The sequence below is a fragment of the Muntiacus reevesi genome, chromosome 13 (assembly GCF_963930625.1).
Source record: "Muntiacus reevesi chromosome 13, mMunRee1.1, whole genome shotgun sequence".
NCBI classification, from domain to species: Eukaryota; Metazoa; Chordata; class Mammalia; order Artiodactyla; family Cervidae; genus Muntiacus; species Muntiacus reevesi.
In genome coordinates, this window is record NC_089261.1 from 13059064 (window position 1) to 13074195 (window position 15132).

General features: G+C 45.9%; 1 non-coding gene across 1 annotated transcript; it reads left to right on the forward strand.

Moving 5' to 3' along the window:
• Positions 1 to 3106: 3106 nt before the first annotated feature.
• TRNAG-CCC (transfer RNA glycine (anticodon CCC)) lies at positions 3107 to 3179 on the forward strand. Its single transcript has one exon. It is a non-coding gene; the product is annotated as a tRNA-Gly (tRNA).
• Positions 3180 to 15132: the final 11953 nt, after the last annotated feature.

Sequence of the window (15132 nt, forward strand, 5' to 3'; positions counted from 1 at the left end):
AAAACAGACCTCAGATGGAAACTGGGACGTTGCTCAGTCTAACACATGTCCCCAGGAAATGCAAGGGTGGGTCTGGTGAATGGCTCTGAATTTCACTTTGAGGAACAGAAAGGCTCTCCTTTCCTGGGGTTTCTGGGATCCCACCCCACTTCCTGCCTCCTTCATCAGACCAGCTCCTCTACCATGCCAGTCCTGCACCCCCAAATCCCACAGGTGACTTGGGGAGAGGTAGGATAGAGCAGGAAATAGGGAATCCCAGAACAGGGTCTGGGATGAGATGAGCTGGAAACTTAGTCAAAACTGGGTGCCCTGAATGGGCAGGCAAGGTGCCTTCTATATAAGGGCATGGAGAGCCCTGGAAGGACCAAAGGGGGAAGAACTGGGCAAAGTCACCCCAAGACAATTAGGGGCAATGCTGGGCATTTGTCAGCTCTGTTCCTCAGCCCAGGGCTCCTTCAGCAAGGCCCCAGATGGTCTCCAGACATACCAGGGCAGTTCCCAAGAACCGGCTTGTGCCACCACTCTGGGGGCCAATAGCCCTGCACATGGAAACTCACATGTAACCCCAAAATGATATATTTAATGAAGGAAGCAGTGGGATGGGGTACTGCCCACTTTCCTCTCTCCCTGTCTCCCCTCTTGGTTCCATGCAGTCCATATTCGCCTATGTGTAAAACCCAGATCCTATCTCTAGAGTCCTGATTCTGGAACATCCCATCACTCAGCTAGGTATTTATTCCTTGGAAATGGAGAAAAGTGCATCAGGAAGGCTGCCAAGAACCAAAAGATCCACCCTGAGAGGAAGCCCCTGGCCACCCACACCCGAGTTCTCAGGTTTCACCCCATGGCCTTAATTAAAACTATATACCATCGCTGTCAGAGGCTCCCCCAGCCTCTCTGGCCTCCCTGCCCCTGCCTCCATGTGCAGTCTGTTACTCCCCAGGCTGGCCTGGGTCTCCAGAGGCTATGGATTCAGTCAAAGAAGAAATATGAGTTTTGAAATCAGATCATCCTGAGTCCAAACCCAGCTCTGTCGTCTTGCCAGGTAAGTGTCTAGGGTCAGGTGATTTCATGTCGCCAAGCCTCAATTTTCTCCTTTGTAAAATGGGGCAACAATAAGACCCACCTCAAAGGATTGTCAGGGAAATTGGGTAAGCAGTATTTCAGCATGCACGGCTTCCTGATGCACTTATCATCAAAGGAGGTGTGGGTTCGATCCCTGGGTCGGGAGGATCCCCTGGAGGAGAGCATGGTAACCCACTCCAGGACTCTTGTCTGGAGAATCCCATGGACCAAGGAGCCTGGTGAGCCATAGTCCATGGGGTCACAAAGAGTTGAGCATAACTAAAGTGACTAAGCTTGCACGCAGGCAAGATTTGACCACTGCAGACCTCTCCGCCACAACCACAAAGTGCAGCCACCCTCGCCCTTGCTGCAGGCCCCTGGCCTCCTCCCTCCCTCTCTGGCTCTGTCCAGTTCCTCTCATGCTCGCCGCTGCCACAGGGACCTTGCACGTGCTGTCCCTCTGGCCCCTCCCCTTGGATTTTCATTCCAGCTTAAACATTACCTCCCTGGGGGCAACCTCCTATGACAACATGGCCTAATTCACGTTCCACTGTTACACATGCAGAACCATACACCTGTTCTTCATAGCACTGAAATTTGTGTGGCTTTACATTTAATGGAGGGCAAAGAGCTGACTCCTTGGAAAAGACCCTGATGCTGGGAAAGATTGAAGGCAGGAGGAGAAGGGGGAGACAGAGTATGAGATGGTTGAATGGCATCACCCGCTCAGTGGACATGAGTTTGAGCAAACTCGGAGAGATAGTGAAGGACAGGGAAGCCTGGGGTTGCAAAGAGTTGGACATGACTGAGTGACTAAACAACATCTGTCACCCCTATGGAGCATGAGCTTCATGAGACGAGGGACCACATCTGACTCAACATTGGTGCCCCCTTAAATCCCCTTACCAGCCCAGTCTAGTAGAACCTACTTCCTACTGCCAAGCCCTATCTTTTTTTTTTCTCTTAGGGTTTATCGGTTTAGGCATCTATCTCAGAGTTTACTCTGGTACTGAAGTCTGTGTCTGCCCATGCACAAGGCCCAGTATTCGGTAGTTAACCAGGAGCAGCCTCAACCAATGAATGGTGGGAGTTGGCATTTGCACCCTCAGCTCCCTCACCCTTTGGGCAGGATAACTCTGGGGATGTGCCCAATACTGATTCCCTGAATTGACCAAGTGAGATTAAGCTCCATTTTTCCACCTGAATAATCACTTTTTTTTTTGCCTGCACCACACAGTATATGAGATCTTAGTTCCCCAACCAGGGATCGAACCTACATCCCCTGAATTGAAAGCAGGTAATCTTAACCACTGGGCTACCAGGGAAGCCCCTGAATAATCCGCTCTTGACCATCTGCCTTCCTTGTCTGGGTTCACATCCTCCTTTCCCTGTGCATACTTCCATCATAGCCCTCAGACTACTTGAGGGTAAGCCCTCACTTACCCTCAGACCCTTCTCTCAAACCTTGGGGCTTGCACTCAACTTGCACACAAACCCTCAGGTTTCTGGAGAAACTCAAACTAAAACATCACTATTTCCCCAGGACCTAACATGGTGCCAATGCCTAGTAAGTACTCCATAAAAATCTTACTTGAGTGAATGATGGAATGAACGCATGCATGTAAAGAAAACTCCACCTGTTGACAACTCCTTGGTCTCTGGTTGGGTTCACAGAAGACCCTCAGGTCAATTGACTACCCCTATCTAGACCTCAATTTCTCTATGTATAAAATCACCAAGGTTGAAGCTAGGTGTTTGGGGAGAGTAGACCTAGGAGGACTTTAATCAAGCAGCTCTCACAGGGGAGGATGTGAACCTTCCCTCCCACCCCCGAATATATTTTTCAATGTTTAAAGACAGTTTTGGTTGTTATCATGCAAGTGGGGGAGGCCAGGGATGCTGCTAAACACCCTACAAGACACAAGACAGCTCCCACGTCAAAGAATCATTCATCCCCAAATATCAATAGTCTTGAGGTTGAGAAACACTGCTTGAACTTCTTTTGAACTCTAAAAAATCTATAATTCTAAAATGGCAGACTTCCCTGGTGGTTCAGTGGCTAAGACTCTGCACTCCCAATGCAGCAGGCCCAGGTTCAATCCCTGGTCAGGGAACTAGATCCCACATGCTACAATTAAGAATTCACATGCCATAGCTAAAGATTCCGTGTGCTGCAGCTAAGACTTGGAGCAGCCAAATAAATAAATAATTTTAAAGACAACCAAACAAACAAATAAATAAAATGGGATCAAAGTCAAACCCAAAGGGTATATTCGCCTGAACTTTCTTTTAGGGGCACAATTACTGTAGTTCATCTACTCATAGGTGTACATTTTTCACTTCTTTTTATCTCTGAAATCAGGATGTATCTGATAATCAATGGTGCATGTGTCTGATAATCAATGGTGGACTGACTAACTAACTGTGTTTCCTCTTCAATTTGACAACATGTGGTCCTCTTTTTCCACTCCTGGATGTATATTTCATTGGAAATGAGAGAGTACCTTCCTGTTCCAGGAATGTTTGAGATGGTATCTAAGTCTTGTACATAAGAACCCACCTTCTACCAGACCATTTTCCCACTAGGAAGTATTCTCTCAATATGTGATATCAACAGACATTAAAAAAATAAAAAAAACAAAAACTTGCTCTAGAGCCTTGCACACTAAAAAAAAAAAAAGGAAAAATCAAACAGAAAAAAAACCAACTTGCCCTGATCCGAGTCCTTATTTTCTCTCTCCACACCCACGGGGAAAGCTATTCTTCATTTACACCATCAACATTCTCATTCTTGAGACATCCTCTAGATGCCTCCAGACCTTCAATCCTCAGAGAAACCCCAGTTTGTCACAACTTTAATAAAACACAAAGCACTTGAGAGGGCCTCCCTGCAGAGCCCAAGACTCCAAATGGTCTGTGTAGCATGAGACACGGTTCGTCTAAGCTGAACTCTTCTAAGGATCTCCAAAAGGGGTGACCCTATGAAACACCCTTATAATGACTCAACCTAGGGTAGACCAGATGTTCGTGCCCATTCTCCCCACCAATCACTATAACTTTGTCTTAGACTTAATGGCCACCTGGGAGATCATTAAATTCATCCTCCAGGTTCCAGGAAAGGGGCTTTTTCATTATTTATCCTTTATGATTCAGTTCATGTTCTAACACCTCTATGAAGCCCAACGAAGTTGAGTTAATGGCTCCTCTCTGTGTTCCCACAGCCCCTTAGATTTACCTGGACCACAGCTCTCATCACAATAAATTGTACTTGTCTTTTGACTTGCCTTTCTCCCATTAGGCCAGTGTACTCAGACGTGAGCCTGCATCAGACTCCCCCGGAGGGCTTGTTAAAGCACAGAATGCTGGGCCCTTCCTTCACATACTTCTGATTCAGAAGCTCAGGGTGGGGACAAGAATTCACTTTTCTAACAAGATCCCAGGTGATGTTGATGTCGCACTTTGAGATCCACTGACATCATCCACGAGTTCCTTAAGGTCAGAGATCTTGCTTCTTTGAAACCTGTAGAATCCTATCCCATGGTAGGCAGTTGACGCACTTGTTAAAAAAAATTAAATCAGGTATTAATTAAAGGTGCTAAGAATGGCATTAAACTGTATTTAAAAGACGCATAAGAGGAGTGGCAACAGGTGCTTTGTCTTTTGGGAGGTACTAACCCAATCAAGTGTCTAATACAAAGATGCCTTACATGGTTTTTGTTTTTTTTTTTTTTAACTCCTCAGAGTCTATACTTGGCACTTCATACACATTGTCTCTTTCAATCCATCCCCACAAAACTCAGTGACATATGTTTTATTATCCTTGTTTTTTAGTGAAGTTGGCAAAGACTTGGAAAGTCTTTAATTTTCAATGTGAATTTTCTTACCCCTGGGGTCCTTGGATCTGACAGCAGGCATTTAATTAGAACCATGTGTTAAACAGAATAAATTTTCCTAGAGGTTCAACTTTACTGAAGGAGCTGGGAAAGGGAGGAGATGTTTTGACACATGCATATAACTAAATTGGCAGGGTTCTGTTTTGCCATATTGACCACATCAGAATCATTTTTATCACAAACTATAACACTTAAAGGGCAATTGGCCATGATGCTCTCACAACTTCCTGGTAGTAAAATTTAGTCTCCTCCAATTCTGGCTGTATTTGAATGAAGTCACTTGCCTCGAATGAGATTCAAAAGTGTGCTAGTCTGAATTCCAAGCCTATGCTTTTAACAACTTCCTTTTTAAGGGGAAAGGGACATGGCTGGTACAGAACAGGTCGATCAGTTAACTGAGTTATTATTATTATTTTTTTTACAAGAGTCCTGGGAGTCTGAAGTGTAGAAGGTGAAGTTGGGGCTCTTTTAAGCAAGCATTGTTGAGTCCACACCCATCATCCCATCATCCTTGCTAACAATATAGGAGTTTGGTTTGGGATACCAACAACCCAACTGACAAAACATCCTTGTTCTAGGCAAATCATTGCTAATCCATTCTAGTGTGCCAGATACTGTCATCGATGGCCTCCCTCACAACTGGGAATTACTATGTAACCCCTTTCTGGGAAGGATAAGAAGACAGAGCTTTCAAGATACATTTTGTCACCTTTCTCTTTGGGGATATTCGTATGATATCTGGAGCTGTGGCAGCCACCTTGAGACTGAGAGGAAAAGCATGGTGAATGAAAGCCAGCAGGATAAGAATGGCTGAGAACTGGACTTTAACACTATTGTTAAAAGCTCTTATAACTGTCTTAGACTGCATACCTCGGGTCTCATCTGAGCTAACAGGAAATATTCTTTTGGTTTAAGCCACTACCTGTCACCATAAGTATTCCTACCTGATATATAATCCCAGAATTCATCCTTCCAACACACGCAGGGCTTTGTTCTCCTGCACAGAGAATGCTGTGGAAGAGATTGAGCTAATCCAACCTGCCCATTCATTTTCCTTCACAGCACAAACTTTGAGAAATCTGAATTTCAAGCAATGATTTTCCTAGGTTCCTTAATTCCATAGGTATCTATCGAGTACCTTCTACATGCCAGGCCCTCCTCAGGGCATGGCATATGTCAAGGAACAAAAGAGATGAAGCCTCTGTTTTATGGTCCTTACATTCTAAATAGGAGACAGAAGGCAAAACATGGAAATATGTCGGATGATGATTGATGCTACAGAGAAGAGAGGAGAAAAAAGCAGGCTTAGGAGGCGGGGGTGGCTATCTGGAGGGAGGGATGTCCTGCAGACAGGAGATTGCAAATACAAAGGTCTTGCTCATGTTCCCCGTGCAGCAAAGAGACAGCTGTGGCTGGGAATGCTGGCTTCATTCATTCAGATGGCGCTAGTGGTAAAGAACCCACCTGCCAATTCAGGAGATGTAAGGGACAAGGGTTCGATCCCTGGGTCGGGAAAATCCCCTGGAGAAGGAAATGGCAACCCACTCCAGTATTCTTGCCTAGAGAATCTGACGGATAGAGCAGCTTTGTGGGGTACAATCCATAGGGTCGCGAAGAGTCAGATGTGACTGAAGCGACTTAGCACATGTGAGTGATGGGAGCGTGAAGGAAGCTGAGTTCCCAGATGCAGTGAGGTCTTGCAAGCCATGGTCAGATTTTCTCAGCAGACTTGGAAGCAGCAGTCTCTTACCTCGGGCTCCAAGTTCGCCCATGGAACTCCTTACTTTCCTTTTCCTCTCATGCCTGTATCCATTTGCTCCACTCCAGTCCAACCCTAGCACAGTGCCTGACACACAGCACTCAAGAAAGAAAAAGAATTCTCGAATGTGTGAATGAACACCCTTGAAGTATACAAGACCCACCGATGAATAAAAATCCACTCTCTGTCCTCTGACTCAACCTCTTTCTGCCTCAATTCTCTTACCTATAAAATGGGGGTTGTTATAATAGCCTTCATGTTTTTCTAATTTGCTTCCCTGGTGTCGCAGATGGTAAAGCGTCTGCCTGCAATGTGAGACCCGGGTTTGATCCCTGGGTCAGGAAGATCCCCTGGGGAAGGAAATGGCAACCCACTCTAGTACTCTTGCCTGAAAAATTCCATGGACGGAGGAGCTTGGTAGGACACAGTCCGTGGGGTCGCAAAGAGTTGGACACGACTGAGTGACTTCACTTTCTTTCTTTCTTTTCTAACTTATTTACTTTTAATTGAGGGATAATTGCTCTATGATATTGTGCTGGTTTCTGCCACACATCATAATGAATCAGCCATTGATATAGGTATGCCTCCTTCCTCTGGAACCTCCCTCCCATCTCCCATCCCATGCCACTGAGCCTTCTTGTTTTTGTAAGAATAAAAATAAAGAAAGCTGTAGGTACCATTCTAAATGTCTACAATCCTGTGAAGAGGACCATCTTATCATTCCCATTCTACAGATGATGAAACTGAGGCACTGAGTGCTTTTGACCTTTGCCCGAATTCTCACAGCCGCTAAGTGGTCGAGTTAGAACTTGAACTGCCAAGCCTGGGGGCAGTCTTAACTGACTATAGAGATGACGCCTGTGGATGAAGAGAGAGGTTTGCAAACTCTCAACCAAAGGTAGCAGGAACTGTGTTGATGGTGGTTGTTTGTCAATGTCATTATTACTGCTATTAGTATTGTGCTCAGCTGCCCCAGGTAACCAAGACACACACCCTCAATTGTTTTTCAGTCACTCAGTCGGGTCCAACTCTTGGAGCCCCCATGGACTGCAGCACGCCAGGCTTCCCTGTCCTTCACTATCTCCCTGAGTTTGCTCAAACTCATGTCCATTGAGTCGGTGATGCCATCCAACCATCTCATCCTGCCCCCAGTCTCTGCCAGCACCAGGGTCTCTTCCAAACAAGTCAGATGTTCGCAGGATGGGAGAAACAGGTTACCCATATAGGAGAATAGAACAAAGAAAGCAGAGAGAATTCTGCCTGCCTTGTGAGAGATCTGTATATCCCTCCAGAGGGCCCAGGGTGGGGGCAGGCAGTGTGGAGGTGGGGGTGGTGAAGAGATGCAGAGAGGAGAGGAGCACCTTCACCTCCACCCCCAACCTTACGAGCTGGGCAAACCACACACCCCCAGCTGAGGAATCACATAACCATGGCAGCTGTCCAGACAGGAGAGGCCCGCACCTGTTTGCAGTGTTATTTAGCTATTATCAACCTTCTCATCCAGCTGAAATTCAAAGACCGAAGAATGATGGAGAGGGCTGCATGGGGGGAGGGGGACAGTCGGGGAAATGGAGGTTAGGAAGTTGGAGAGGTAAGATGATCAAATGTCCTAAATTGCCTGCACTTTAATGCCTTATATAAAAATTTCCTGTAATGCATGTTACCATAAATAAGGGTTTGCTGAACAAGCCCCGGGCAAGACGGTTTTCCAGCGGAATTCTCCCAGAGGGAACATTTGGAGCCAGCCCGCTTGTGCCCCACCTCTCAAATTATCTCATTGTAAAAAGTCAGACTCCCAGGGCCTCCATTTACTGGGCTGAAGTCAGCTACATCATGTCCTTTGCAGAACACTGCTTAGGATTCACCACTTAGTGGAGGGCCAGTTCCCTTACAGACTTCATCTCTGCTTACAGAGCTGTTGGGGGGTGAGGGGGACAGGCTCTCTCTCCAGCTTCCTCCTCATCCAAATCCAAACCAACCTGTCAGAGCTGGCAGAGGCCGACAGCATAATCCCCAGTCCTGGCCCGAAGGAACCCAGCCAGATATTGGGGTCACAGGGGCACACTTTGACAGTTCTCAAGGGAAAGTTTGCAGGATGCACCTGGAAAATCGGTCCCAGTTTCTCTAGAGGGAAAGATGGAAGAGGCAATTTCTTTGTTGATAAGATTCAGATTCAACTGGTGGTTTATCAAATGCCTGCTGAATACCCAAGGATTGACCTAAACTAGGATAGACGTGGTGGTGCCGACAGTGGCAAAGATGGTGATGGTGGTTGACGGCGGTAGAGGTGGTGATGATGGTGGTGGTTGGCAGTAGTGGTAGCGATGATGGTGGTGGTGATATATAGGGGAGACTGAGAAGGAAGGGATAACATAGTATCACTTACTATATGCTCTTAACATGTACTGAATCATTTGATTTTCTCCCAATGACCCTAAGAGTCAGACACTATAATATCCCCATTTTACAGATGGGAATAACAACAATAAGTAGGTTGCCCAAAGATCACACTCTTCATGGCTTTGACTTCACTTTCACACCAATTTGGGGCAGGTCAGTATTAAAATCACCATATCTTGGCAAAGAAAACAGAAGTAAAGAGTGATGAGATGAGTTTATTGGTTCCACGATTACAGATTGAGTGCATCCAGCGTGCCAAACACTGTTCTGGAAATGGCGGTTATGTCAGCGAACACAATGGACAAGCCCTCTTGCCTTGTGTAGCATGAATCGGAACACCTGAGTCACCTGTCAGCATCCCACTGGCAAGAGAATCCAGGAAAGCGAGAACTTGGTGTTCTGTTTCTGTAGAGAAAGAGGGTCTCTGCCTTCCGCAGGATTCATCAAGTGGGGAGCTCCCTGGACACTGGAAGTGGATTTGGAGGCTGAACAGCCAAAGCGAATGCCCAATGTCTACACCGCACATGGGCAGACAGAATGGAGTTCAGACAAACATTGGGTGCTGGGACCCAGAGGTGACTCTGATTGTCCCTAACCCTGTGTGAAATTTTCCTACCTAAGCTCAGAGGTTCCCTTTTGCAGTCAGCATTCCTCTTGGCTATGAAGAGGTAAAATCCAGACTTAGGGAGAGGGGGACATCGATACACCAAAGGCCATTGGATGGACAAGCAGAATCTCTTCTCCTACAACCCAAGGTGTGAGCAGGGAAGCCCAGAGCACCAGCAGAAGGAAGGCTGACCACAGTGCATGGCCAAGAATTCCTGGGGCAGGTTTACTATAATGATAAATCTCATTTGTTCCTCAAAGACTTACTGAGCCCCTCCCACGTATCAGGCTTGCCTGAGACACTGAGAGTACGCTGACTTTACCCTAGGTCACCGCTCCTTGTAACACCCGCTTCCCGGCAGCATGGAGACATGGCTGTGTACTTGCACTTGGCCATCAAAGTGCCTGAGCGGAGGAGCTAGATGGAGGACCACGGCCGAATGGCTTACCCTTAGTTAGCCTCTGTTTCCTTCTATGTAAAATGAGATCAATGATGCTGCTTTTCTCCTCGGGTTCATATAAGGATTCATGGAGATAAAACAAAGCAAAAAGCCTAGCATGGATTTCGTTCGATAAATATTAGTTATCGTTATCATCATCCACTAGGAGATGCGGGGTTACTGTGGTTGTCACCCACTCTTGGCTACCTGAGTCTCACCTTATAGTTCTTATTTTCCATGCCCTGCCAAGGACATGCCTCATTCCTGTCACTTAGAGGTAATTACAGTAGGAAATACATAATAAAGCCACAGCAATAACAATCATGGACTTCCCTGGTAGTCCAGTGGCTAAGACTCCACTCTCCCGATGCACAGGGCCTGGGTTCAATCCCTGGCCAGGAAACTAGATCCCACGTGTTGCAATTAAGAGTTCACATGCTGCAACTAAAGATCCCATGTGCTACAAGGGAGATCAAAGATTCTACCTGCTGCAACTAAGACCTGGTGAGGACAAATAAATAAAAAATTAAAAAATTACAATCATAATAACAACTCTCTAGCACTTGCTAGAGAGTGAACCCTGAGCTAAGTTTAAGGTCTCCTACTCAAAATACAGTCCTCAGACCAACAGCAATGGCATCCCCTGGGGGTTGAAATGCGGACTTTCAGGTTCCACCCTGGACTGCTCTCCACCACCCCGTTCAAGGTGGAAGTTTCCAAGCACTTCCACCACCTGAGAATTCAAGCAGAGTCAGGTTTTGGCAGGTGAGGGACAGCAACACAAGAGGGAAAGCCCAAAGCAGAGATCTGGGCAGCAGCAAGAGAGATCCCCGGAGGATGCGCAGAGCACCAAGTCCTGTGTTACGAAGGGCCAGATCCTTCCACATGGGAGGAACACAGCAGATGACAGACGACTGTACATAGTCTACTGAACGACGAAAAGAGGACTGAGCCCCTCCTGCTGCCTGGAGCTCGTTATGTTTTCAAGTGCACTTTCAAAAATAGATGACAAATATCCTTGCGCTTTCCCAGGTGGCTCAGCGGTAAAGAATCAGCCTGCAAAGCAGGAGATCTGGGTTCCATCCCTGGGTGGGGAATCCCCTGGAGGAGGGCATGGCAACCCACTCCAGTATTCTTGCCGGGAGAATCCCCCTGGACAGAGGTGTCTGGCCGGCTACAGTCTGGGGGTCACCAGGAGTCCAATACAACTGAGCACACAATGGACAAGGGATTATTGCACTAGTGAGTCCAGGCTTGCAGACTCCCAGTTACAGAATTCCTCTCCCTGCAGAGCTTTCTAAACTCAAGATCTCTGCCCACAGCTAGGGTGTGTCTCGTCACCGCAAACCAGAAGGAAAAGAACTGCCCTTGACTCCCAGCAGCAGCACAAGGGCAGGGGTTCAGAGCTCTCTGGTTCACAGCTTTGAGTTGAGGGCTTCAGATGGGGCCCCACCCAGATGTTTGAGAGAAGGAATAAATGGTTGGTCCAAATTCACAAAAGTTGTGCTAGCCATCAGTGAGAAGCACTGTTTTAGCATGAACGCCAGACTCAAATCAGCAAGTTGCTAGACAGTCAAAATAATTTATAGCAGCTGTTTGCAACTGCTGATCATGAACAAAAAAGGTTAGACGCCCTCAGTTAAAACACACACGCTCATAGATACACATACACGCAGCTGTGCCTCACTACACTGTACACACAATAATTTTTTTCCACTATATGCAATGCTAATTATTATGACTGTAACAATAATAATAGTATTATTATACCAAATCAAGCGTCAGAAATTGTTTTCCAGTTTATTGATTGCTTCATCTTCTTGAAACTTCTTATTCTATTTTTATTTTTGATTTTTATTTATTTTTTTATTGAAGTGTACTTAATTTACAATATGGTATTACTTTCAGATATATAGCAGAGTGATTCAGTTATACACACACACATTCCTTACAGATTCTTTTTCATTATTGGTTATTTAATTCTATTAATATATATAGTTTATTGAAGTAGAGTTGACTTATAATGTTTCAGGTGATTCAGTTATACATATACACATACATTATTTTTGAAATTCTTTTCCATTGTAGGTTATTATAAGATATTGAGTATAATTTCCCTGTGGTTTATTGTAGGTTCTTGTTGTAAAGATTACTGCCTATTCTAAACACTCACACAGTAGAAGAGATGCTTTCGGGGAAACTTATGGATGAACCCTGAGCCACCTTTCTCCCATGTGGAATAATCTGTCTGAAGCAGGACAAATCTTGCCAATCCCGCCACTGGCTTCATTTGTCTTTAAAGATCAGAGAAACCTGTCCTTTGAGAAAAGCCAGGCTGGGCTGAGCCAGGGGGGTTCTGCAGGACCTCAGAGGGAGGCTCTCATCTCAAAAACCAGGCTGCCCTTTTAACCAGCCCTTCATCTCTGGGGCCTGAAGCACAGACAATTGACATCCTCTCCAGCGTCCTGTTTCTCTGAGGACTCAGAGAGTGGCCCTGAGATACAGATGGAAGTGTGAAAATCTTCTGATTTTATTTACCAGTAGCCACTTGTTTACCATGGAGGATGGCAACCTGGAATGGAAAAGGAGGAAGTGGGGGAGAGGAATGAGGGAAAGGAGAAAGGGAGGAATGTAGAAAAGAAAAGGAAGGAAGGATTTCAGAGTCATTCACACTCCTTAGCTAGGGGCTCTGTGTCTCAGAAAGCTACATTTCCCAAGCTCCTTTGTTCTCTGGATATCTGGCCCAAGGGAGGTCCTAATAGGAAATTAGAGGGTGGGAGGAGAGGGGAATCTAGGGTGACATCTAGGGGAATCATACCCTAGGTAGATATCTAGGAGAATCTCTTTCTCTCTCTGCTTCCTGTGGCATTTCCAGCCTTGACTGGGTCTCCTCTGTCACTCCAGCTCCCGTCAGATATTTATTCTACTCCTGCATGGTCCCAGCTCCTTCCAAGCAGCTCTTATTCTGGTTCCAACTTATTCTAGATGTATCCGACTTCTGGTAATATCACCTCCTTCTGTTTCTCCAGTCCTAGGGCCAGTATCAGCTTCTTGATGTTGCTAGTCTCTGGGTAACATCACCATCCCTTGCTTGACTGCTATCAACTCCTCTGTCTATGATGTAACCAAGTCCCTGTTCTAAACTCCCTCTGCTTGAAAATCCTAGGATGTTTTGCTTTGTTTCATTTTCTTTTCTTAGCCAGATCCTGACTGGCATGGGATGGTCTCATTAACCCAATTTTTAAATGCTGTGTAAATGTGTACACATATCATATCCTCATATTATACACCTTGTGTGTGCTCACTCACTCAGTTGTATCCAACTCTTCATGACCCCTGCCAGGCTTCTCTGTCCATGGAATTTTCCATGCAAGAATACTGGAGTGGGTTGCCATTTCCTTCTCCAGGGGATCTTCCTGGGATCCCTCTTCCTGGGATTGGCCCAGGGATCAAACCTGCGTCTCTTGTGTCTTCTGCATTGGCAGGTGAATTCTTTACCACTGCACCACCTGGGAAGCCCTATTACACACCTTAAGCTAATACAATGTTATATATTGACCATCTCATTAAAACTTGGCATGAAGTGTGTTGTAGATAAGGTCTCTCTCTACTATTATTCTACCTTCTTTTCCACTACAATAACCTTCCACTCTCCTGAATGCCTCATCTCCTCCAAACTGCCTAAATTCTCAGGCTCTGCTAGTTCCTCCTTAAATGTAACCTGTTCTCAACTAAACTTCACTCCATTCGCTACTTTTGACTACAGTGTGAGCCACAAAACACTTCTTTACATCTTCCAGGAATCTCTGCATTTGAACCAGAAGCTAACTCTTAACATAAAGAGCTTTACAGGAGAGGGTCATAGGCAGAAGCGTTTTCTGATCTCTTTAGAACACACTTCACATGCAGAAGTCACTGTGGCCACTTTCAGGACAATGTCAGATGACATCTGGAGAGTGAGAGCTGGTGGGGTGGTGAAAATGGGGTCTCACAAGCTTAAGTGTGCAACAGGACCACCCGGATAGTGCGTTGTTAAAACACAGACTTGTCGGGCCCCACCTGCAGAGTTTCTGTTGTAGCAGGTCTGGGATGAGACTCAAGAATGTAAATTTCAAGTTACGCTGATGCTGCTGGTCTGGGGACCACACTCTGAGAACCACTGGGTTGAAATAATAATGTGTACTCTTTGAGAATTTACTATATACCCCCAAACAATTTTAAACCCTTCGCAAATACCAAATCTTTTAATCATCACATCAACAAAACATGAAAATTGAGATACAAACAGGCAAAAAAAAAGTCTTCAAAGGAATTCCCTGGCGGTCCAGTGATTAGAACTCTATGCTTCCATTGTAGAGGGCACATGTTTGATCCCTGAGGGGAATTAAGATCCCACAAGCCATGTGGTGGGCCTTCCCTGGTGGCTCAGTGGTAAAGAATCTGCCTGCTAATGCAGGAGATCCAGGTTCAATCCCTGGGTCAGGAAGATCCCCCAGAGAAGGAAATGGCAACCCACTCCAGTATTCTTACCAGAGAAACCCCATGGACAGAAGAGCCTGGTGAGCTCTAGTCCATGAGGTCACAAAAAGTTGGACACGACTTAGTGACTGAACAACACAAAGCCATGTGGTGTAGCCAAAAAATAAAAATAAATAATTTTTTTACCTTTAAAAAAGTCTTCAAATCACACTCCTCACACCTGGCAGATTCAGGATTTGAATACAGAGGGTCTGGCTCCAAAGCGCATGCTTCTAGCCATGGTGTTGCTGTGTGTCTCAGTGTCCAGGCTGTGGGGAAATGGAGAGACTTGGATTCTGGCTCTCGTTTTGGTGTGTGGGCCTGGGCAAGTCACTTGACCTGTCTGTGCCTTGGTTTCCTTGTCCCCCAAAGGCGCATCCTCACAGTATATGCCATGTAGAGTCATAATCACGAGTTCATGAACGAGGCAGATTCAGATTCCTGGCTCCAC